General features: G+C 42.0%; 1 protein-coding gene and 1 long non-coding RNA gene across 3 annotated transcripts in view; one reads left to right on the forward strand and one right to left on the reverse strand.

Annotated features, from left to right (window-relative positions):
• The window catches only part of NALF1 (NALCN channel auxiliary factor 1), an 802,045-nt gene that overhangs the window by 485,710 nt on the left and 290,296 nt on the right, over positions 1-26,039 (forward strand). The window lies entirely within an intron of this gene.
• Positions 18,836-25,383, reverse strand: LOC123365388. Of its 2 annotated transcripts, XR_006577563.1 has the most exons (4): positions 25,221-25,383; positions 21,290-21,429; positions 20,514-20,660; positions 18,836-19,444 (listed from the first exon to the last, which is right to left on the reverse strand). It is a non-coding gene; the product is annotated as an uncharacterized LOC123365388 (long non-coding RNA). The 2 variants fall into 2 exon arrangements; XR_006577560.1 differs by lacking the exon at positions 18,836-19,444 and having other exon boundaries at positions 19,580-20,660.

Genomic DNA, 26,039 nt, shown 5'->3' on the forward strand with positions numbered 1-26,039 from the left:
TGATCCATGTGGCTAGAATGCTCTGCTTAATGGTCAACAAGCTCTGCTGCTGACACAACATTGTTAAAAGCAAGATCTATATACCTGTCATTTGCATAATTTACATTCCAGTATTCACTTTAAGCACAACAATCAGTTACAATTATCTGTCAAAAGGATGTGAGGAATGGTGTAGTGTAAACTTGTTTAAGACATACATCTACAGAAGAAGCCCAGCATAGCTCCATATTATTAATTTGATGAAGAGCTTGTCTATTCACAAAAGCTGCATCATTCTCATTATACAAGTGTAGATGCAGCATGGTCTAGTGCAGAGGTTGGCAACCTCTGGCACGCGGCTTGCCAGGATAAGCACCCTGGCAGGCTGCACCAGTTTGTTTACTTGCCGCGTCCACAAGTTTGGCCGATTGCGGCTCCCATTGGCCACGGTTCACCGCTCCAGGCCAATGGGGGTGGTGGGAAGCCACGGCCAGCACATCCCTTGGCTCGCGCCACTTCCAGCAGCTCCCATTGGCCTGGGACAGCGAACCGCGGCCAATGGGAGCTGCGATCGGCCGAACCTGCGGAGGTGGCAGGGAAACAAACTGGCCTCGCCCACCAGGGTGCTTGCCCACCAGGGTGCTTACCCTGATGAGCCACAAGCCAGCAGCTGCTAACCCCTGGTCTAGTGGATGGCACACGGGACTGGTATGGAGAAGGTCTGGGTTCCAGTCCCAACTCTACCAGGTCACTTCCCTTCTTTGTGCTTTGGTTTCCCCATCTGTAAAATAGGGATAAAGATACTGACCTCCTTTATAAAACACATTCTGATATGTGGACAAAAAGTGCTATTTAGGAGGTAGGTATTATAATGATGATTTATTATGACATCTGCCCCTTAGAATTAACACAATTTACATAAATTAGCTTAATGCTGGTCTAACTATTTTCATACAGGATGCAGAATAAGTTGTACAGGTATAAGGTACCTTTATACCAGTAAAGTCCATGCCAGTGGTTTGAGAGGTATAACAATTTCAGTGAAATAAATAAATACATCAGATGCTATAAACTATAAAACTAAGAAAAAGGCAGAGAGGGATAGCTCAGTGGTTTAAACATTGGCCTGCTAAACCCAGGGTTGTGAGTTTAATTCTTGAGGGGGTAATTTGGGGATTAGTCCTGCTTTAAGGAGGGGATTGGACTAGATGATCTTCTGAGGTCCCTTCCAACCCTGATATTCTCTTCTACCTAAGACTCTGGTCTCTCTAACTTCATTAATACATAATAAAATCCAAGCTGCATTAAATGTCATGTCTCAGGAAACCAGGCATCATGGGATTAATTGAATTCCCAAGAGTATTATGGTATGGAGTCATATTCCATCCTTCTATTGATGTTTTGTTACTGGAAGGTTTTTTTCCCCTCCACACACCGTGATGCAGTGGAATAAAGCAAAAAAAAAAAAAAAAAGTCCCCACACTGCAGTACTGTGAATCATGTGGTAAATTGCTGGCACTGCTATGATGGGTCTCGCACTTTCTCTTCTTGGGGGAGGAAGGGGGTTCAGCACACCATTTCTTGCCCTAGGCAAGAACTAGGATATTAACTGCCCCACTAGTGTCCTAGAGGAGGGGAATGGAGAGGGAGGGACCCAGGCCCACGTCCACCCTCTACTCCAGACTCCAAGCCTCAGCCCAGGGACCCTAGGGATAGCGGTAAACCACTTGAACTAGCGGTTCCTTCCCCTGGGCTACTTCCCTGTCCTGCCCTTCAGCTTGTGGGGGGTTCCTGCCCTCCCTCTGCACAAGCCAGGTGTCCCTTTACCTAGGGTCTTGGTCTTCTTAGCCTGCTGCAGCACTTCTCCAAACTTTCCTCTGCTTCCCTCCAAACTGTTCTCTGCTCCAACTCCTCCAAATTGCTCTCTGCTCCAACATCTCCACTTGTCTGATTGAAGCAGGGGATTTTTATCAGGTGACTGGCTTCAGGTGCTCTAATTGGCTTCAGGTGCTTTAATCAATCTATAGCAAACTTTCTTCCCTCTACAGAGAATAAGGCTCCCTTCTAACCCACTCCTGCTGCCCTCTGGCCATGCTGTATCACAATAGAGAGTTTTTTGTTCTTGTCCAGAGAGGTCCCTTTGCAAAACTTTTCTTCCCTTTTTCCTTGTGGAAATATCCCTCTCCAAAAACCCTGTTGGATGTCTTTTAGCTAACAGGAATGATGGTGTATGGGCCAGGTCAAAGTAGTCAACACTATCGCTTTGCTGGCTTTCTTTGTAACTTAAATTTTACACCACAAATATTAGGAAGATGTGTAAAAATATAATATTGGTATTCATCATAACAGTGTAGGAAGCCCAAAATGACACAAATAAACTTATGAGAAAAATTCTGCACAATTATTTATTAAATGACGTACAAAGCTACATTAAAAGAACATTAAGGTTACCAAGTCAAGTGCTCAAAAGTTAGGCAATGGCAAAATTAAGGTTTCCCAAGCAACAATCCCAGGCTGTAAAATCTTTTTTGTTGATCTACCTACCTGGGGGAAGTCACGACTGAGATCAGTTCCTAGCACTGTGGCTTCATTGATGTTGAGGAATGGAACTACAGCAGAAGAACAGAATATTTGCTCATATCTCCTGGGAGGTGGCTCCTGCTCACATCTACCTGGTTCAAAGGTGGCTTTTCTACAAGGGGAGAGGCAAACCTTATGGCAGGATGTAGGAGTATTGCCATGGGAAAACACTTTTGGAGATTTCCAAGTGAAAAGTCAATTCCTCTATTTTTTACCATGGAGGGATGATTTGGTCTTGAATTAGGGAGCACAAGGATTGATTTTAGGACCAGTTTTATTTATTATCTAGGGGAAGCAGTGAAACACTCACCATTTTAATTGCCAGATCACATTAAGAGGATTTGCAAATGCTGATTCTGGTCCCAGCTCTCACACTGAGTTCTTATGATCACTTCATCTGTCTGTGCTTTTGTTTACTCATCAGTAAATACCTACCTTCTGCCCCTCACAGATGTATTTTGTTTCATGAATTAATATTTGTAAAGTGCTTTCAGATTATTGGATAAAAGATTTTTTTCCTTTCTCTCTCTGTATTGTTGAAAGTTTATTACAATAGGATACTCCCTTGGCACAAGAGTACAGAGTATAACATTACATATTTTTCCTGCTTTTGCTTTATTTGTTTTTGTGAATCATGAAAAATTTAAACTTAAGAAATAGGCATCATCTCTGAATAGAAATCATTTACTGTAAAGGAATATTGGTAGGCTTTGAAAAACTCAAAAGTTTTAGAAACAGCTGAATGTTTTGAATTTAGTTTAGCTGATGGACTGTGCCCAAAACATACAGAGTCTATTTTCTCAGAAGCACAATAACTTAGTCTAAAAGATTTGCTACAGTAAAATAAGCAACCTTGAGCAAAATCAATGCAATCAATGATTTTCCTATTTGTTTGAGTATGAACTTGACAGTACTGATTTGTTAAAGCATGCTCAAATTGTAGGTTCTGTACATCTGTGGTTGTACTGCATTATGCTGGATGCCTTTAACCTTCCCATTTCTCACAAAGCAACATCATTATTCTTCTCTACTGCAAGGCAGCACCTGAGAGAGGAGAATCCTCTCCAATGATTTCACCAGGAATGCAGAAATTCTCTGTGTTCAGGGTGAAGCCTTTTCATGGTTAATTCTAAAGCCCTGTAGTGAATGAAAGTAATAAAAAGGCTTTTCACACCTCAAATAGCAAGGAGATGGTGTTTCACATCGCTGTGTGTTCATTCCTCAGTGGCTCTTGTATACACACATCTATCAAATTGCCTCTCCTTATTTAACATTACTTTCCCCTCTAAATGATTTAGTTCACTTACCTTTTTAATTACAGGATGATTTCAGAACTACCAAATGTGCAGTGATCCTGAACTCCAACTAGACATACATTAATTTTAAGTTCACATGCTAAATATTTAACTCTTTGTTGTCAGTCTCAAAAATCTCATTTCATCATAATTTTTAAGAAAGGAAGGAGATATCCATTATTCCCTCTCCTCAGCTGTTGATGTCAGCTCAGTAACCTCCACTCAGCTCAGCAATTGATGCTAGCTTGCCAGCCCACTCCTCCCTTTCCCCCTGACCCATGTGTTCAGTTTGACGGTACTTTTTTTTCCTGCCACCCCCACTAAGTATGGAATGACCTTCCTGACCTAATAGAGCAGGCCACTACTGTCTCCCCAATTAACTCAAAGTAGTCAACATTATCGCATCTGTTTTATCTGCTTTAGGGTTTTATACATCTGTCCATCGCTGTAGTATCTGAGGGTGTAGAACTGATAAATTAAATTGTTTTTAATTGTTCACTTTATTAATGTAACTTCTGTTCACCATTCACTACACTTGCCTACATTGTAACTTCTGTTCACTGTTTGCCATATTGTAATTCAAACCCCATTTTAAAATGCTCACTCCATTTTGTAAAAGCTTCCTCCAACCTTCATTTTTGCAAACCCTGCTGTAATCTTATTAGTTTAGTTTAGATGTGTGAATGAGGCATGTATGAATAATGGAATCAACCTCCAGCCCTAGCCTGTCCTGATGAAATAAAGTTCAAACATCAACGGCTGAAGATGCAGACAAGAGCCCTAACAAAGTAAGAAGTGTCCACCCTAAAAAGAAAAGGTACAATAGAAGGAAGATCAAAGCCAGGTCCAAGGCTGAAAGTCACACCTGCAACTGACGGGTGATCAATCACCAAACCCAGAGGCAGCGTGACACAGCAAGACCTATAGACTCTGGATTCAAACTAAAGCCTACAAAAAGGATGGGTGAGATGGAAGACTTTGGAGGGTAACATTCTGCTGCCAACATGGAAGGGCATCGGTGCATGCCCAACAGAGACCCAGCTCATCCTTGTGCCTGGCTTTCCTGGCCAGTTAGCCGCCACAAGCTACGAACCCAAGCTGCAAAATCAAGCCACAAACTCAAGCTATGTCCAGGACTGGTAACTATGCAGCAGCTGCAGAACATCTAATGAATGTGTGTGTGTGTGTATAGGTATTAGGCATAATGTGTGTGTATAAGGATTAAGATATTAGTTATTGGTCATAAATCAGATTGTTATAATAATAAATGTGCCATCTTTGTCTTGCCCCCTGAAAAGATCCTGTGTAGTTTTGTCTGTACAACAAGTGCCTACCATATAAAATTGATAATAGTGAAATCCTCAATGGAGTTCATGAAATCATGTTGGCTACCAGAAATGAGTCCACAAATAAATTTATTTAAAAATATTTTTTCTACCCCATGCTATGTTGTTTTTTGATGAGTAATCCCATAAACTCATCCTAATCCTAATCCTTCCTATTGTGTTCTCATCCCCATCATTACATCACACCTGAAGTCAGATTGTAAATTCTGCAGAATTGGACCATGTCTTCTTATTTGTACCATGAAATATCTAATATTGTGGTTGATCCAGTAATAACAGCTTGTTATTTATTCATTATTGCTATTACATAATGTCATTTATCAGTATGGAACTTTACAGACAAAACAAGAAGAGCCAAACTAATTGTCTCATTGAATTTATAGTGCAAAGCAGTTAACATCAGGGAAGGTAACAGACTGGGATGGTAGGGGGAAATGAAGACACATGACAAAAATCAAGAGGAAAAGGAAACTATGTTTGAACTCCTTTTCCTCCTCTCCCATTATACATGCTTCCCTGTGGATTGCTTCCCTTCCTTGCACTCTTGGACATAGTGCCCTGCGGTTTCATTCCTACCTGTTCATCTTCTGCTTATGACTGATAACTCCAATCTCACTGATGGCTCTAGTCCCTAAATGTCTCCAGTTTCTTTTCTTCCGCCTTATTTACCAGCTGCCCCTATTTGCATGTGCTTTACATTCCTGCGCAATAATTATGTGGACCAAATAAGAAATTGTGTTTGGACATTGCGTGTAAGAGAGGAAATTAGGTAAACTAGTCCCACAGCCAGGATGTATTTCCTTTCATTCAATGAATGTGTGAGTTCTGTATATTCGTATGGACTCAGTATATTCATTGGTCCGGCTAGCGTGCTGCCTCCAGCACAGTCTGATACCTGATGTTTCAGAGGAAGTTTAAGAGGCCACATTATTCACCTGACCAATCATAATTAAATAGATGCATGTGTAGCCTGAGGGGGATATACTTGTTACTGACGCTTGCCAGTAATCAGTGCGTACCTAGAGCTTTTTGTACAGCCCCTTCATGGTTAGCATTTATATTGCAGCACAAACACTCTTTCAGTCACATTGGTAGTAGCAAGACTCTACCAAAGCTCTTACTGCTTTGCTGTCAGACAGCCATACCACAGCTCTCAGTTGATAGAGAATGCCTGCAGAGTGGTACACAGCTGTTTTAATTGCCTTCCTTTGCGTTTTCCTTTCACCTGCAGGCAACTGCTTTGAAAAGGGCCACTTCCTCTGTCTGACAAAAATAATCTAGAATGTCAGTGTTATTTTATGTGGTTGCAGTTACTCATCAACATAGCAAAACCAGGAATTGAAATGTAGTCTTCAGCACCCAGAAGGTTTTGAAGTATTATGCTCGTTACTAACAGTCTGAATGGTCTCATGATTATTTATGGTATTTAAATATATATATGCTGCTAATGATGATGAGGCTGATTAAATGTTAACAGTTTGTGTCACAAAATGAGATGTTACCTTTATAATTCACATCCATTTGTGTCAATGCAAAATGAGCAACACTCAGAGAATGTATGTGGTCTATTGATATCAAACTGTTCCACATTAAATATTGTTTGCAGTGTTGTTGTAGCCATGTTGGTCCAAGAATATGAGAGACTAGGTGATGGTAGAAGGATAATATATTTTACTGAAGTTGGTCCAATAAAAATATTACCTCACCTATGTGTCACCTACATTAAATAGTCATAAGTGCAATGCTTTCTGATGTCCTCATTCAATGAGCTGCTAATGGTTTACATTGCTCAGATAGGAGTACAACTTTCCCCATTTTCCTTATGCACCTGTTGCAAAGCAAACTGAATTCAACAATAAGAGTATCTATTGATTTCAGTGGGCATTGGATGGGGTCCATTATTCTTCTTAATTTAGATTCAAATTAGAATGGGTTTCTTGTTTTTCTTTCTTAATCACAGGTTTTGCTGTACATATTGCATGTTTGATTATTTGTGAAATAACGAGTGAATTAGCTTTCAAATATATACTCTAATTCTGTATTTTTCTAAATCAGAAATCTAACGATATAATATGATGCTCATTGTACAAAAGATAGAATGAAGAAAAATCACTCTGTTTGTCCAAAGGTACTTCACAGTATTTCTATGTGCTTTTATCAATGAATGTGCAATATTTTTTCTGGTGACCTTTATGCTGTACTGTTTCTTTATCAGCTTGTTTTATTATACTATACACTTCTACAAGAAAATATAAATGATGAGTGGTCTCTGGTCAGAATAAATACTGCACCGATTGCTTTTAAGTAAAATTACAAGGTACAGAATACTTGGAGTTACCAAAGCTCTAAAATCAATGTATGCAGCGGTGTGATCACACAACACTACAGATGTAATATATTAAGTTGTTACGGCAACTGAATTTTTAGATCAAAATTTATGTAACCAGAACTTGAAGGCTAATCCTAAGCAAATAAAATAAACATATTTTCAAACAAATTAAATATTGCCATCCACATATTCTATTTCTAGCAATCATCATGTAAGTTTACTGAGAATTATCTTTTTTTTTATTTGGACTTTATCATTCATCTTTTTGATGTCTAATCAATTGTTCAACTTGCTGAGTAACATAATGTCATGTATTGTACAAAAGCATTTTTTTATTTGTTTCTATCTCATAGTTATATCATTTTATTTCAACTTTTTTGTTGTTTTGATTTTGGAGTTTTGTTTGTGTTTCATTTTGTTTTTAATATATGCTCTTTGTTTCCCTGTGGACTAGACTTGCTTATTAAATATTATCACAACACAGGACCAGATTTTGATATCCTTACTCATGCTGAATAGTACTTGACACCAATAGTAATCTCAGGGAAGTCAATGGAGCTATGACAATTTACACCAGCTGAGGATCTGGCCCAGTCTGATTAAAATGCACAATCTTGCCCTTTTCAAGGAATTAGCAGATGAACACTATTTCTTGGTATGTAGTTCTTAATTTTCCTTTCTAATACAATCCTGCAAGGTGCTGAGTGCCTCCAGCAAAGTGATGAGCACTTCAACCACTGGTTGATGAAATATAGCTGAACTAGTGTTGAGTGTGCTCACCACATTTCAGGAGTGTCTCCTTATACAGCTATTTTAGTTTATTATTTTAATTCCATTCATAAAAGAACTCAGACAAAATGCATTTTTTCCCCTTCTGGTGTTTACTATATTCATTTTGGATGTTGATACATTTGTTTGATTTCCCATATATGGTATGTAATTTAAAAAATAATGCATTTCAGGGAAATTAATGTAAAATAAGTTCTCAGCCATTACTGAATCACGAGAAAGTGACAAGTGATTTCACTATTTTCAAACTGAAATAACATAGGGCAATTGCTTTGTAATTTAAACTGGTACTTCTAATGGTGTGTTTACTAAACTACCCTTGACTCAAAAGGAGCAACCTTTGGCCTCTACTGTACATCAGTCTGCACTACAGAATGCCAGCTCTCCTTCCTTGCAACAGCTCATTTTCAGGTTTAAAGGTGTTCCTATTTTCTATTCACCAACTTCTCCCTAGTTTTCAAAACAAAAAGGTAGAAAAGAAGCTTGTAATATAAATTGCATCCAAGTTTCCATGTATCTCAGGAATGCAATGAATACACTCATTAAATATATTTGCACATTTTCCTTTAGGGCAAAGTGTAGTTGAGCAGAACACATTTTCCAATCTCTGCATATTGCAGAGTAACAATAATAAAACCTCTGCAAATTCTTTTTGGAGACCTAGCTCTGTTGGGCTGTTTTGGCAGATGCATATTTCCAAATCCCAAGTCAAAACAAACGCAAAAAAACCAGTATTGAGCCAAAAGCTAGCACCTTATCTGGGGCCAAACAACATGTCCCCCCCCCCGCCTCCGTTCTGACCTCAAACCAAATACAGGCTTTCTAGTAATAATCTTACTTGAAAAAAACATTGATCATCTTTCCAACAAGGAATATTATCTATAGCACATTTATGTTAACACTAAAAGATTAGACTCACAAGATAGTCTTAAAAATTGCTCCAGAACACATTATTATTGATATTATTTAGCATGCTATTCGGCACATTTAAATCACAAATATGAACCAACAGGAAATCTGTTCTCACCAGTATAATATTAGCAGTATCACAATATCGTATATGAAGGGCTGTGAGAGTCCCACGCTAACTTTGACATTGCAGTAGATTTATCAGTCTTTTCAATATCAATAATGAAGATGCTTTCTTGCACTGAATTATATAATCCAGAAATAAAATATACTAGTACCTGGCTGTTATGCATTATAGCATGTGTGATGCACATAACGTGAGACATTGCATATATGCTTTTGGGGTGTAGTAAATCACTCAGTGCTAGAATCTTTATTCGTGACCAAATCTTGCTTCCCTTACTTATGAGTAATCACAGTGAACTCACTGTGTTTACTTTTATCAGTGAGGTAATCAGGTTTAGACTCTTTTTTACTCAGACAATGGGAGTTTTGTCTGAGTAAGGACTGCAGGATCAGGCAGTTGGGCTACGTGAACTGGCTGTTAATTTAAGGCAAATCATAATGTAAGTAGTCTATAAAAAGCATATGTGCAGTTGCTTTTTATTTCATTCACACAAAATATTGCAATCCTATCTCAATTTTTGGATATATGATTTATACAGGAATTACCACATTGGATCAAACCAATGATCCATATAATCCAATGTTGTATCCAATAGTGGCTGCTGTACCAGATGCTTCATATGAAAGTGTAAAAAACTCCATAGTAGATTATAGGATATTTTACCCATCAGAGGAAATTCTTCCTAACCCCATCAGTTAGTGAAGAATGATGCTGTAGAGTTCGCACCCTTCATTGCAAGGTAGCACAGCCTAATGGTCATAGTCCATAGGATTGCCCCTGGTTACAGCGCCGTAGGGCCTTGACACTGGCTCAGCGGGGAGATCCTACCGAAACATGCTGAGGCTTACCGGGGGCAAGGCACCAGTCTGTCCTTCCCACCCCAAGTAGCTTCCTACCATCTTGAGAGTTGGAGTCTCCCACAAATCTCCAGATTCTCCACGTGTCTCTGGGTCTGTCACCTCCTCGGGCTCCTCCCACAGCAGGAGTTTGTGCTGGCCAGGGGAAGCTTCAGATCCCAGCAAGTTCAAGGGTGGTGGCCGGTTCTCCACAGGAGCTTCCCAGGTAGGTCGTTCCCCTGCAGCCACCAGCCCAGACTGAGCTGAATTCCCTCCCTTTATACAGGGCTGGATCTAGGTTTTTTGCCGCCCCAAGCAAAAAAAATTTTTGCTGCCCCTCATCCCAGCCCTGGGCTCCCCCCGCACCTCCCTGCTGCCCCAACCCTGGGCTCTCCCCCTTCCCACACCTCCTGCCGCCCCAGCCCTGGGCTCCCTCCTTCCCCCCCCACCAGTGCCCCCCACACACACCTCCTGCCGCCTCAGCTCTGGGCTCTCCCCCCCCCCACCTGCACCCACCTTCCGCCAGAGCCCTGGGTCACTGGTAACTCGCTCCCAGGGCGGGTCATTCAGCAGGAATTTTGGATGTGCACAAAACACAGCCAGGATTGGTTCCCATATGGTTACAGAACTGCAGTAAAGTGGAACAATTTTCAGCTTGTGTGATTGGAGGATATCTGGATGCATATTATAAGACTGTCCTCCATAAATGAGGAAAAGTTGAGGTGCCTTTATTATTCTTTTGTTCTACTCTTTCTTTCTATGGGGAATTTGCCAATGCAATATTAGTGTCTTCCTTTTAAACAAACAAAAAAAGGCAATGGCTGTTGAAAATAGCAATTCCAGTCCTAATAAGCATTTCTTGCTCAATTTTCTCCTACTTTTTCTACAGCAAGTTACAGTGGATCAGTATATTTGATTTGGGAGAAATGAAGTAACAGCTGCCCAAACTGAGCTTGAGCACTCCTGAATTTTGAGGTGTTCAAATCTGGAAGGCGGGTGCTGGGTGTGTGTTTGGGGGGCGGTGCTGTGGGCTCCGCGGGGGAGCACGGCAGCATGTATGCAGCAGCGTGTCTGGAGCTGCGAGGAGCCAGACACGCTGGTCTGAGTGGCACAGTAAGAGGGCTGGGGGGTTGGAGAAGGAGTAGGAGGTTCTGGGGGGACAGTCAAGGGACAGGGGGGGTTGGATAGGGTGGAGGTTCGGGGGGCAGTCAGGGGCAGGGAGAAGAGGGGGGTTAGATGGGTCAGAGGTTTGGGGGGGCAGTCAGGGGACAGGCAGCGGTTGGATAGGCATGGGCGTCCCAGGGGTTTGTCAGGGGACAGGTAGGGGGTGGGATCCTAGGGGGGAAGTTGAGGGGGTGTCTCAGGAGGGGGCAGTTGGGGACAAGGAGAAGGGAGGCTTAGATAGGGGGTGGGGTCCTGGGGGCAGTTAGGGGCAGGGGTCCCGGGAGGGGGTGATCAGGGGACAGGAAGTGGGGGGGGTTGGATGGGTTGGGGTTTCTGTGGGAGGCAGTTGGACGGAGTGGATGGTGGCAGGGTGGGGCTTCCCTCGCTCCCCGTGGAGTGTCCTGTTTTTTGAATGTTAAAATATGGTCTCCCTACCATTCACAGCACTCACAGCACGCTGCCGCATGAGGTCCCCCTCCTTCCTTTCCAGTTGGTAGTGGCCAAGGGAATGCTGGGAAATGTAGTTCTTTCCCTGCTCCAGGGCTGGCTCTATAGGCAGGGACCTAACCAAGGAACTACAGCTCCCAGAGCCCCCTGTTGATGCTCAGCTTCCCTGCCGCCCCTGCAAATGGGCTGCCCCAAGCAGGTGCTTGCTTTGCTGGTGCCTAGAGCCGCCCCTGCTTTTATACTCCTATAGCACTTGGAGCATGCCCAGTACGAACGAGGCAGGACTTCCTCCATCAGAGCTACTGGTCTGACGCTGCTGGGGCTAGTGCGGGACGGGGCTGCCCCATCACAGATGCCCCAAAGAATGTGAATTTATACCTCTTCTAGGGAAAAAAACCCCTCTGTGTTTAATGTAACTCTGGATGGTTTCATTTGCCATATAAATATTTAATCCATTTTGAATACCATTAAGCTGCTGGCTCTAACTAGATCCTGCGGCCATGACTTTCAGTTAGGTTAAGCATTGATATCATCTCAGTAGATCCTCAATTTGGACCAGAATGGGAATCTCTGAAACTCAGAAAGAAAGTAAAATTTCAGCTGCTTTCCACATTTGATGATCTCATGCACACCTAATAACTTTTCTTTGATCATTATTAATTATAATACTCAGACAAAACGCCCATTGTCTGAGTAAAAAAGAGTCTAATTATTATTTATATGATACCTTATTATACGGGTGTGTTTTGTGCCCAACAATTCATAGTTCCTATCCCAAATAAGTCAGTCGAAAGGCATCTAAAACAATACAAAACATGACACAGAAGTTGTCTCAACAATAGTCTTTAGTTTTGTATTCACATCAACCAGTTTGCAAGTATATTCTAGCAAATCATCTATCAAATATCTTCTCATGGAAAAAGTCCCATTAAAAACAATATTAGGCTATAAATAGTGACCAACTGCTTTGAGTGGTCAAATCAGCAGCTGTCAAATCGGTACATACAAACAATAATTAATCTTTTGTCTTGATCATCTATTCTTCTGCCTACTAAAAATCATTTATTCAAAACTTAGTAAGCAGAGAGACACAGAATTGTAACTTTACTAAAACATCATCTTGGTGTAGGCTAATCAGTTTGTTGAATGTAAACTATTTAGAATTTTGGTTCAGTCTCTATCAATGCAAACAGCTAGTTCTGTCCACGGATCTAAACAATTAGAAGGACTTGTAGCTAGACAAAACAGTAGCCTGGACCAAAATGAACATAACATTTATTTTTTGAGAAAACATATAACATGAAAATGAAACAATATTTTAAAACAAATTTGCAAAAGTTGTTTGAATGATAAAGATTTTGCTAGAAAATCCATAATTTAATTTATTTTTCAGTCATTTATAATTTAGCCATTAAAATGTATCCCAGATAAGACAGGTCTATTTAATCTATATGTCCGTCTTAAGTCAAAGCATTGGATATCAGACTGGGTCTCCTATGACCATTTACAATGTGACTCCCACTCCAAAGGGAAAGTTTGGTATGTGACCATCTCCCCTTTCACTTGTTCTAAACTGCTCTGTAATTAGGGTTGCCAACTCTGAATGAAGCTATTTTGGGAGATATTTTTTCCCAACATGACAATGTCATTTTCCTAAAATATCCTATTAAAAGAAATGGCCATCTACCGAGAGGGGAAAAAAACATGGAATTGGTTAGAATCACTGCCAGGGCTTCCAGCCAAACACAGACCATAGTGTTTGATGTCAATAAGTCCATCTGGAGGTGGGGAGCAATGGGACAAACTTATTCCTTAGGAAGCTTGTGGGTGGCTATGGCAGCCCACATAATTGAGTGTGACTAGCATGGAAAGAGCAAGGAAAGGGACACCCAAAATCTTCTGTTCTACATAGGTTCTTACACTGGTCTTGTCAGCGTGGTATCTGAGTGAATGCTATAAGCTTTATGGCTAATATCCTCTCCCCGGGGAGAGAATTTTGTCTACAGTATAGTGTTTCGTTTTGGTAGGGGTTTTATTATTATTATTATTTTGTATGCACTGCTATGTGTTTTTGTTTGAGAAAGCAAGGTCAAAGACTCACCCTTTGAAGTGGAAGGTGGTTAGGGTTGCTATGCTCCTTAGTTCCTGTTAGAATTTGTTCCACAATCTAGATACTACTCCTGAGAAAGCTCTGGCTATGTCTATACTGCCCCGCAGTTTGGCCTACAGGAGTGTGAATTGGAGTGTGCACCAAAGTGCTGTGCTGTAACTCTCCCATGTGGATGCTGTGGCGTGAACTAAAAGGTTCCTAGTTCACATGAATGTGATCTTGTTTGAAAATGTGAAATAGGAACCTTTTAGTTTGTGCCCACAGCATCCCTGGGGGGAGCTACAGAGCAGCACTTTGGTGTGCACTCCTTTTCACTCCTGGAGTCTAAACTGTGGGGCAGTGTACACAAGCCGTCTGTCTGCTGCACAGGTGGCTTTTACTCTTGTGAAAGAAAGTTGTGCTTCTGGGGAGTATCCACTAGCAAGGCTTCTGTGGAGCCCCACATGTCTTTAAATCTGCATTCTGCTGACAGATGGTGGTTGTGAGAATGCTGCCTGCCTTCCTCAGATGGTGAATTCCTGCTCAGGCGTGGGCATAGGGGAATGATATAAAGTGTATACACACATACTGTGTATTATCTATCTATCTAGTGAGGAAAAATATATTTTAGTGGTTTACGAGTTGAAAAAACCCATTACTATTAGTATTATTTTATTCTGTATTGTGGCAACACCTAGGGACCCCAATCATATACCTGGGCCTCTTTGTGCTAGGTACTGTACAACATATAATAAAAAAGCAGTCCCTGTCCCAAGGAGCTTACTCTCACTAAGGGTAAAAAACCACACCCTTTTCTTTTTGGTTTTTTAAAATGTTGCATTCTTGAACAACACCTCACTGAGATCGCTTAAAATGAAATCCTCTTGTTTCTGCACACAGCTAGTACATCACTGGAAACAGCAGTGTAAGTTTTCCCACTCTGACCTGACAAGGTACTTTCTTGCAAGGACTAAATTTAAGGATGATAGGTAATTCAGTCTCCACACAGCGAGCCATTCCTTGGCTTCTTTTCTGAGACTGACAACAAGAGTGTCTGCTACAACTAACTGTGGCAATGATTTTTGTGATGAAAATACCTAACAACCAGGAACAGGACGGAGACCAACAGTCTTTTCACATAGGCCATCAGATAGCTATTAGAGGGCAATTTTTTGGTCACTGTCACCTGAGTCAGTTCAAACCAGGGATTAGAGCAGAAAGGCACCCTATCACATTCCATTACCAATCTCAACGGTCATCCTTTCTAATATCGTTTAGTATATGAAAGGCCTGATCCTGAAACTCCCTCATGTAAAATTCTTCTTATTTTACTTTAAATATATTACAATTTACTGATCCATATAACAATAAATTGTTATGCTTTCCAAAGATCTATGAATGCTTTTTAAAATGGAGTAAATCTCACAATATGGCATCCTGGTGTATTGTATCAGTAATCTACATTTTTTAGAAAAAACATAGTATCTACAATCTGGTAAATTATTTGTAAAAACTTATCTCAGTATATGTATAGCCATAAATACCTATGGACACTAGGTCTTGGTGCCCTGCATGAAGTGTTATAGTTTGTCATATAATGAATGCATAGTATAAACAAGTATATATTTAGATGATTAATCACAACAGCTTTGAAGTTTTATGAGTCAATAATAAGCAGCTGAATTGCTCAATAATTGTGCATCTGTAATCACAATAATTCTTATGAACCATTTTGTAAATATGAGCTAATCCTGGCCCCGGTTTAGCGAAGTGTTTATGCACATGCGTAATTTTATGCATCTGGCTGAAACCACAAAGGATTTTTGTTAGGATCAAGTATCAGAGGGGTAGCCGTGTTAGTCTGGTTCTGTAGAAGCAGCAAAGAATCCTGTGGCACCTTATAGACTAACAGACGTTTTGCAGCATGAGCTTTCGTGGGTGAATACCCACTTCTTCGGATGCAAGTGGTGGAAATTTCCTGGGGCAGGTATATATAAGCAAGCAAGAAGCAAGCTAGAGATAACGAGGTTAGATCATTCAGGGTGGATGAGGCCCTGTTCTAGCAGTTGAGGTGTGAAAACCAAGGGAGGAGAAACTGGTTCTGTAATTGGCAAGCCATTCACAGTCTTTGTTTAGTCCTGAGCTGATGGTGTCAAATTTGCAGATGAACTGGAGCTCAGCAGTTTCTCTTTGAAGTCTGGTCCTAAAGTTATTTTGCTGTAGGATGGCCACCTTAAGATCTGCTATTGTGTGGCCAGGGAGATTGAAGTGTTCTCCTACAGGTTTTTGTATATTGCCATTCCTAATGTCTGATTTGTGTCCATTTATCCTTTTCCTTAGAGACTGTCCAGTTTGGCCGATGTACATAGCAGAGGGGCATTGCTGGCATATGATGGCATATATTACATTGGTGGAAGTGCAGGTGAATGAACCGGTGATGTTGTGGCTGATCTGGTTTGGTCCTGTGATGGTGTTGCTGGTGTAGATATGTGGGCAGAGTTGGCATCGAGGTTTGTTGCATGGATTGGTTCCTGAGCTAGAGTTACTATGGTGCAGTGTGCAGTTGCTCGTGAGAATATGCTTCAGGTTGGCAGGTTGTCTGTGGGCGAGAACTGGTCTGCCACCCAAGGCCTGTGAAAGTGTGGGATCATTGTCCAGGATGGGTTGTAGATCCCTGATGATGCGTTGTAGGGGTTTTAGCTGGGGACTGTATGTGATGGCCAGTGGAGTCCTGTTGGTTTCTTTCTTGGGTTTGTCTTCCAGTAGGAGGCTTCTGGGTACACGTCTGGCTCTGTTGATCTGTTTCCTTATTTCCTCGTGTGGGTACTGTAGTCTTGAGAATGCTTGGTGGAGATTTTCTAGGTGTTGGTCTCTGTCTGCGGGGTTAGAGCAGATACGGTTATACCTCAGTGCTTGGCTGTAGACAATGGATCTTGTGATGTGTCCGGGATGGAAGCTGGAGGCATGAAGGTAGGCATAGCGGTCGGTAGGTTTTCGGTATAGGGTGGTGTTGATGTGACCATCACTTATTTGCACCGTGGTGTCTAGGAAGTGGACCTCCCGTGTAGATTGGTCCAGGCTGAGGTTGATGGAGGGGTGGAAGCTGTTGAAATCGTGGTGGAATTTTTCCAGAGTCTCCTTCCCATGGGTCCAGATGATGAAGATGTCATTGATGTAGCGTAGGTAGAGAAGGGGCGTGAGTGGACGGGAGCTGAGGAAGCGTTGTTCCAGGTCGGCCATAAAAATATTGGCATATTGTGGGGCCATATGGGTGCCCATAGCGGTGCCACTGATCTGGAGATATATATTGTCAGCAAATTTGAAATAGTTGTGCGTGAGGATAAAGCCACAGAGCTCAGCAACCAGGTGTGCTGTGGCATCATCAGGGATACTGTTCCTGACAGCTTGTATTCCATCAGTATGTGGGATGTTTGTGTAGAGAGCCTCTACATCCATGGTGGCCAGGATGGTGTTTTCTGGAAGGTCACCAATGCATTGTAGTTTCCTCAGGGAATCAGTGGTGTCACGGAGATAGCTGGGAGTGCTGGTAGCATAGGGTCTGAGTAGAGAGTCTACATATCCAGTCCAGTTCTTGCTTGCTTATATATACCTGCCCCAGGAAATTTCCACCACTTGCATCCGAAGAAGTGGGTATTCACCCACGAAAGCTCATGCTGCAAAACGTCTGTTAGTCTATAAGGTGCCACAGGATTCTTTGCTGCTTGTTAGGATCAGGCTCTTTGATTTTAAACATTTCTGGAAACATAAACCATATTGTGCTAATATAGCTACACATCCAAGAAATGGTCTTTGCTTGCTTGATTTGTCTCTCTGATAGGACCACTATGTGGTGGAGATTATCCAAAGGATAAGGTTGAGATAATATTGAGTTCCTATCATGAACATATAGAAAATGTGGAGGTTATGATATCATCTTAAATATAGGATTTTGATGAACCTTTCCCCATCTCCCATTAAATCAAAAAGGTGTCCTGGCATTGATGTCCAGGAAAACAGGGGCAGGCCTTTAGTTTCTGTAGTGACTATAAAAGCAGTATGGCTCTGTGACAGAATGCTGAGCTCCGACAGGTGGGTCCGCAAGCTGATCCCTGTAGCTTCAGGTAGTTTCCCCATTGATGGCTGATTGAGCAATTAGCTAATCAGAAGACGAGGCTGGGGGAGGTAAGGAACTAATTAGCCCTACTTGTTTTGGGTTTTTTTAATTTTCAATTGTGGGAAATTATTGGGGGTGTTAAGCAATAACCATTTAATGACCGTAGACATTGAGATTCAAAAAGTTTGTTAAAACACAAATTGTCAACATCCATGTAAATAACCCTACATTAAACTCTAAATTTTTAAACAGCATTTTTAATTTGCCTATCTGTAACTTTGATTATTATCAATGGAAATATTTTTGTCAGTTTGTGTATACTGTGAAATTGACATTCACTGACATTTACCAATAAAAATCTATTTCTTCCAAGCCTACCTATAAAGCACTGCTTCCTGAAACAGTCATTGATTTATAACTGGTTAGTTGTTGTTATATGATCACAACATTGTGGGTTATTACTCTGCCATGATTTATCTCAACCATCAGAGATGTTATTTATCTTTTCAATGTAGGCTTTATATCTCAGAATATTTTTTTCTTCAGATGAAGAGTTATCACACAGTTACTTTTTGCAATAGTTCAGTACTATTTTATTTGCTGCATTTACGAGAACATTCTACCAAATCCAAGTTATCTGAGTTAAATATAACACAGCTTTCCTTTGCAGCCTGTTAGACAGAATGACATATAATATTATTTTATTGACATCAGTGTAATATTAAGAGTTGAAGAAAAGAACTTGTATAGTAGGCTAAAGTCAGAAAAATAGTTTGTTTTTTAACCAAAGCATATGTTTCCCACTACTGTTGCTTTAATTGTGGGCCAGAATTTTATAGCAGTAGGGTTCAAAGCATGAATAACAAAATTCACAAGCCTTAAACTGTGGGTTTTTACGTTTTATTTTGATATTGCATAAGAAGTCAAGCTTCAGCAAAAACCTTCTGGAATATTGTGGGATTTTGCTTGAAAATGGGACTTTACAAAACAACACACATTTTAGGGGTTTACCTTTTAAAAGGCCATTTCTTGAAATTTCATTTGAACCTAGATCAGTTTATATATCAAATTAATGAAAATTTGAAATTTCACATTTTAAGTGAAAATCACCATGTACATGGCCTTTTTGGAAAAGCAATATTTTGTTTTGCAAAGTTTCATGAAGATCTGTTAACTAGTTTCTCATAGCACAGTGGAATGTATGATTGTTTGAAATTCTGGCATCATACATTTGATAGCGGGGGATATTTAAAGCTAAAAATGCTGTTTGCATATTAGCATGGGAGCTTTTTTGGTATCCCAAGACTTCCCAGCAGAGTCTGAGTTTATAATGCAGATTGCTGTAGAAACCGATTAGTGTGATCACAAGCTTCCAGAGCAGGTCTATTGGCTGGAGAAAAGAGAGTCTCCCATTCAGATATCATCCTTTTCCTCACACAGCTTTTGGGCAGCAGGCCAGGAGATAACAGGAAGTAGAGGTTAGAAGATAATTTCTTGTTATTTATTTCATTGTATTATAAATACACAATGAACATTGGGAAAGGCAGATATATACAATATACCAATTACTGTAATAAGTAAGAGTATGAGTTCATAATAGAAAAGTAAATCAGATAATACAGAGGATCAGGTTAATCTGTGCACAAAACACAACTCAGATTATTGGCAAAAACTTGAAGCAAGATACAGAAAGTTTGGCATAATCCATAAACCCCTTCCCTGACCACAAAAAAGTTTCAAGCACAGCTGGTTTTAGCCACAGGGTGTGTCCTCATTGAAACATATGGCCTAGAATCTTGGTGGTGGCTAAAAAGTGAACATGGAAAGGGTGGTGCTTTAAGGCACTCTGGTTACACCCATGATCATTGACCAATGTGCATCAAGTCAGTCCTCCTGCAAAAGGGCAGCCTGAAGGCAATTCTAAATTATACAGACTACCAGTGGTCTCAATGGGCTGATATAGCAGCTGAAGTGCAGGAAGTGTTGCCATTGCCTATTGGGTCATGACCAGCGCAGGGATTGTCATACTGCGGGATTTCACTGCCCTTGACCTTTAATGCAGTTTTATGCAGGAAGCATAGGCGCCGACTCCGTGGGTGCTCCAGGGCTGGAACACCCATGGGGAAAAAAATAGCTGTTCAGCAGGCCCTGCCGATCAGCACCTCTCCCTCCCAATCCCCCCAGTGCCTCCTGCCCACTGCTGATCAACTGTTCAGTGGTGGGTGAGAGGAGCGGGGGCAAGAAGAGGCAGGGTGGGGTGGGGCCTCTGGAGGAGGGGAAAGGATGGGGGCAGGAACAGGCAGAGTGAGGGTTGGGCTTGGAGGGAAGGGGCAGAATGGGGACAGGGCCTTTGGGCAGAGTGGTGGTGGAGCACCCCTGAGGAAAGCTGAAAGTTGGCACCTGTGGCAAGACGCATGGTGCAACACATTCCAAATGCAGGGGAGCATCTATGCCTATTACCCTGAATGCTCCCTGACAATATATTGTATTTTTTTAACAAGTTCTTTACCAGTAGAATTTCCGTCTTCGTTTGGAGGACATTAGTCTTGAGACAAATGCTTTTTCATTTTATGTAAGTCCATAAAACTGTGTCTTTCCAAACTGTGACATGACACCTGCCACATGGGGTTGCGGGTCACAGATTCCTTTAAACTCACTGAAGGAAGAAAAGGTAGAAATAAGCTGGGAGTTTATGGGTATTTCTTCTTACCACACTCAGGAGAAAATAAAAGCTCCATTAATATCTATTCAGATCAACATTGCCCATTCCAAGTCCCCAGTTTTATTAACAAGCACTTGCCAGAACTGATTCCTAGCTGAACTGCTTGCCTGGGGCTGGATTCCAACTTTATAGTCACTTGATTCCTTTTGGCTTCAACCAATCAACCTGTTTAGCAGTGAGAGTAATTAAATGACTTGCCATGGGATCGCACCATCCCTTAAAGTCTTTAAATCAAAACTGGATATGTTTTCTAAAAGATATGCTTTAACTTAACTAGCAGTTATGGGCTTGATGCAGGAATTACCTGGTGAAGTTCTATGGCCTCTATTATACACTAGGCTTATGATCATGGCATTACAATGATGATCTGGTCTTAGGAGTTATGATTCTATGAATGTTTTCAACCTCTCCTTACTTGTTTGTTTGAGTTATCCCTTACAATCAATTTGCAGCAGTGGCCAGGAGAGAAATATAAAGCCACACATACCAGCCACCCACAAACGTACATAAATGTCAAAGAAGAATTAAAACCAACCAAAGAAATTCAATTAGCTAGTACATACCAGTTCCCCCATTCCTCTCAGTGGAGAGTCGAAGTGCTGCATTCCTGACACCTTGTGATGCTGTGTGCTGCTCCAGATCAGCAGCTCTCATCTGATCCAGGATGGCTTCCTTCAACAAATATTCCTGCCTTTTCTCTGAGCTGAAGGAAATTCAGAATAAAAATATTCCCCGGAGGTAGAGAAGAATGCTCATGTTTCTTTTGTAGTAAAAGTATTTACACTGCAAATAGAGCTCCGATTGCAGCTGGCACAGGTAACAATATTAGTGACGACACAGTGGAATGGGCTTCAACATGGGCTTTCTGCCCCCTTATAGCACTGCTTGAGGCACCGGTGGCTGGCGGCGCTACAGCTGCGCTGCCTGGCTGCAGCTGGGCCACGCTACCACCATGCAGCACAGAGCACCAGGTCAGGCCGGGCTGTGCAGCTGCGCTGCCCCAGGAGCTCACAGCCCCGCCGCCCAGAGCGAGCTGAGGCTTCAGGGGAGGAGGGACAGCGGGAGAGGGGCCAGGGGCTAGCCTCCCGGACCAGGAGCTTGGGGGCTGGGCAGGACGGTCCCGCGGGCCAGATGTGGCCCACAAGCCATAGTTTGCTCACCTGTGAACTAGATTAAAGTTAGCATGGGTATGCCTACCGATACTGCAATCACATGTTCATTTGTGGTGTAGGCACACCCTTGGAGCAGGAGGAACGAGGAAACCTGTCTTGCAGTGTGCACAGCACAATTATTTATCCTTTATCTTTCTATTTGGTTTCAGACAAAATCAGTCTGTCTCTTGGGCTGTCTCATCCTCAGTGGTGGATTGTGCCAATACACAAACAAGAGCAGTGAGAATGGAAAAGCCTGTTTTGGTGGAGTTTTACGGATTTTGTAAAAAATAGGATATTTTTATAATGTGAATAAACACTGGACATAGTTTGGGCTTTCCTCACCCTTGTTTTGAGTCACACTTTTTTTTTATTAAGGCATTTACAAGGTATATGTAGATCATCACTATACTCACTTTGCATATAAGTTGTACCCTGCTCCCCATATCTGTCTGTAGAGCCCTGCACGGATACAAAATTTGTATCCTCATCTGATCCGCAAACATCGATATAAAGTGGATATCTGCAGATTTGCAGGGCTCGTTCTGTTTTTTTTTTTTTTAGGCTCCAGTCCTGCAAGTGCATAGTTTATGCAAAAATTATGCAAGTGCATGGTTAGAGTAGAAGTTGATTCCAGTGGCACTATTAACAGTGCATAAAGTTAAGTACATGTACAATAGAATCTGAGTTACAGGTCAGTTACGAACTGACCTGTCAATCACGCACCTCATTTGGAACCGGAAGTACGCAATCAAGCAGAAGCAGAGACACCGCTCCCTGCCCCAAGCAAATACAGTGAAGTATTGTGCTAAACATAAACTACTAAAAAATAAAAGGAAAGCAGCATTTTTCTTCTGCGTAGTCAATTTTCAAAGCTGTATTAAGTCAAGATTCAGTTATAAACTTTTTGAAAGGACTACCATAACATTTTCTTCAGACTTACGGACATTTCAGACTTATGAACAACCTTCATTTCCAAGGTATTTGTAACTCTGAGGTTCTACTGTATAAGTCTTTTCAGGATCAAGGACTTAGATTTTAATCTCCCTAACTGGGCGGGCAGTGACAGTCTCTTATTGCATGATGGGTTTTAGTTAAACTGACGAAACATCACAAAACTGGTGTTTTTTAATAGTTGCTTAGAGAATCCTGGTCAAAAAACCTTGCCATTCATTCAATTGTTAATTTTAGCCATGCTGCCAGTGTGAGCCATCAGATTCATCTAAACATGTTTCAGCATGCCCATTTATGGCTGTCTTACTGACCCTTACTTGCAAGAACACTGCCATTGAGTTCAATGGGACTACTTGCAGAAAGAAGTTGTATCCTCATCTGTTGGTGTTGGTCCTGCTTTGAGCAGGGGATTGGACTAGATCAGGGGTCGGCAACTTTTCAGAAGTGGTGTGCCGAGTCTTCATTCATTCACTCTAATTTAAGGTTTCACGTGCCATTTTAACGTTTTAATGTTCTTAGAAGGTCTCTTTCTATAAGTCTATAATATATAACTAAACTATTGTTGCATATAAAGTAAATAAGGTTTTTAAAATGTTTAAGAAGCTTAATTTAAAATTAAATAAAATGCAGAGCCCCTCAGACCAGTGGCCAGGACCCAGGCAGTGTGAGTGCCACTGAAAATCAGCTCGTGTGTCCCCTTCAGCACCCGTGCCATAGGTAGCCTACCCCTGGACTAGATGATCTCCTGAGGTCTCTTCCAACCCTAATATTCTATGATTCTAAGCTGAAAGTTTGCAAGCTCATGGCTTCAGTTTATACACTCAAGACTCATTTTTTAAATATGGTAGTGGAAATCCCCATGTAAACTCTCTATGTGTAAACATGCACCCATATCTGCACATGCAAAACTTGCTTTTATATACAAACCCACTTTTCAGTACCCCCTGTATCCTGTGTTCTCAATAACTAATATCTGATGTTTCAGAGCCCAATGCTATTAAAAACTTTTTCCACATGCAAATCAAATAAATAAGTGCCAAGTGGTACTTATGGGTGTAAAGTACCTTCTATGAGTGCAATTACCTCATTCTCTAATAATCTGACATTAAAATCAGTTATTTTTATAGATTATAAGAGAAAAGTAGAATTAGCAAAATAATTGAAAATAACAAATATTTTTGCTTTATCTACAGATATGTAATTAAATACATTAGCAAGCTTAGTCTTGTATAAAAATCTTTGTAGTTTAAGAACCGAGAAAAAGCCTTAATATAAACACTTGATTGAAGATTGCTTTTTTAAAAAAAATAGATTTTACATGGATGTCTAAAAACCAAACAGACCAAATTAAAATACATAAGCTATTATTTCTTTGAATATTGTTGGAAATCTAATTCACAGAAGACATTTTAAAGAGCATTGCATTTTTGTATTCTATAGTCTGGATGGTTCTGTACTTCACACTTAATGTAGTGGAGCCTTATGCTCCAAACTGGACTGTATTCAAGAGATTTGAGTCAGTTGCTATGTGACCTTGGGCAAGTCACTTAAACTCTCTGAAAAGGTAAATCTTTCATCAGTAAAATGGAGGAGAATGCTTCCTTTCTCCCACTCTTTGACTTGTCTACTCTAAATTGTAAGCTCTGTGGAGCACAGGCTGTCTTACTCTGGGCTTGTGTAGTGCCTAGCAAAATGGGCTCACTATCTCAGTTGAGGTCTCTAGGTGCTATCATAATATAAATAAATAATCTATTGCTTAAATTGTGGCTGGGCCATGAGATCTGTGAGTAGGGAATCCACTGTTTATACTTCCCCAGAAGCAGACTGGATCCCTTCTTGCTCAATGTGTGGACTTACTCTGTACCAATCATAGAATATCAGGGTTAGAAGGAGCCTCAGGAGATCATCTAGTCCAACCTCCTGCTCAAAGCAGGACCAATCCCCAATTAAATCATCCAATTGATTTTTGCTCTGTATTTAAGCCCCCTTAAAGATTGAGCTTATAACCCTGGATTTAGGAGGCCAATGCTCAAACCTCTGAGCTATCGCTCCCCCCTCTGCTAACACACTTTGGATAGAGTATTCAGGCAAGGCTCCACCTATTTACTGCCTACCGGTGCAGGAGGGGAAATAGCTATTTTGTGAAAGTTTTTTTTCCCCACCTCTGCTTCTACCCAGGGCTGGTGCAAGGATATTTTGCACCCTAGGCGAAACTTCCACCTTGCACTCCCCACCCCTCCCCCTCCCCCGGAAACATTGCTTATTATAAACTTTCAAAAATGAATACTTCATAATGTGGCATTGTTCATTAGAATTAATACACATTCGGCTTGAAAATTTATTCATTTCATTATTTAGACTACATATTTAATGAAAATAAATGAATAACCTGACAGGGTGTGGGGCTGGCTGGCTTCGGGCAGGGCAGGGGATGCAGAGCTGGTTGAAGATGGGATGCGGAGTTGGCTGGAGACAGGGGCGTGTGAGGTTGGCTGGCTTCGGGCATGGGGGTGCAGCAGGGGCTGGCTGGAGACAGGGGAGTGTGAGGCTGGCAGTGGGCAGGGCAAGGGATGCACCAGGGGCTGGCTGCGGGCAGGGGGTGTGGGGCTGGAGGTAGGGCAGGGGGTGCGGGCAGGGCAGGGGGTGCAGCAGGGGCTGGCTGCAGGCAGGGTGGTGGGTACCAGGGCCGTCCCTAGATATTCTGAGGCCCTACGCCACCCCCCACGGGGGGTGGGGGTGGTGCCCCAGGCTTCCGGGGGGCAGGGTGGGAGTGGGGAGGCCCCAGGCTTCCGTGGGAGGAGGGGGGAACCACCCCCCAGCACTCACCAGCAGCACGGCTGGGGCCGGGTCTCTGCACTCCCCCCCGCCGGTGAGCGCAGGCCCGGCTCTGCTGCAGAGCTCGGGGGAGTGGGGAGCGGGCTGGGCAGGGGCCCTGGGGCAGAGCCAGAGCAGCACAGCACCCTCAGTGGCTGGAAGAGGAATGACATCACTTCCTGGCTGGCCGGAGCTGATCAAAGCCGCAACACCCCCCTGGCATAGCGGTGGGAAGAGGGTTACACGTTTAGCCGGCGCCGGGTGAGCATCCCAGACATTTTGGGCACCGCTTTTTGGCACCCTCAAATCTTGGTGCCATAGCCGGCTGCCTAGTTTGCCTAGTGGCTGCACCAGCCCTGCCTCTACCTGTGGTGCAGGACAGTAAGGGGCATAC

Source organism: Mauremys mutica, chromosome 1 (genome assembly GCF_020497125.1).
Source record: "Mauremys mutica isolate MM-2020 ecotype Southern chromosome 1, ASM2049712v1, whole genome shotgun sequence".
Taxonomy (NCBI): Eukaryota; Metazoa; Chordata; order Testudines; family Geoemydidae; genus Mauremys; species Mauremys mutica.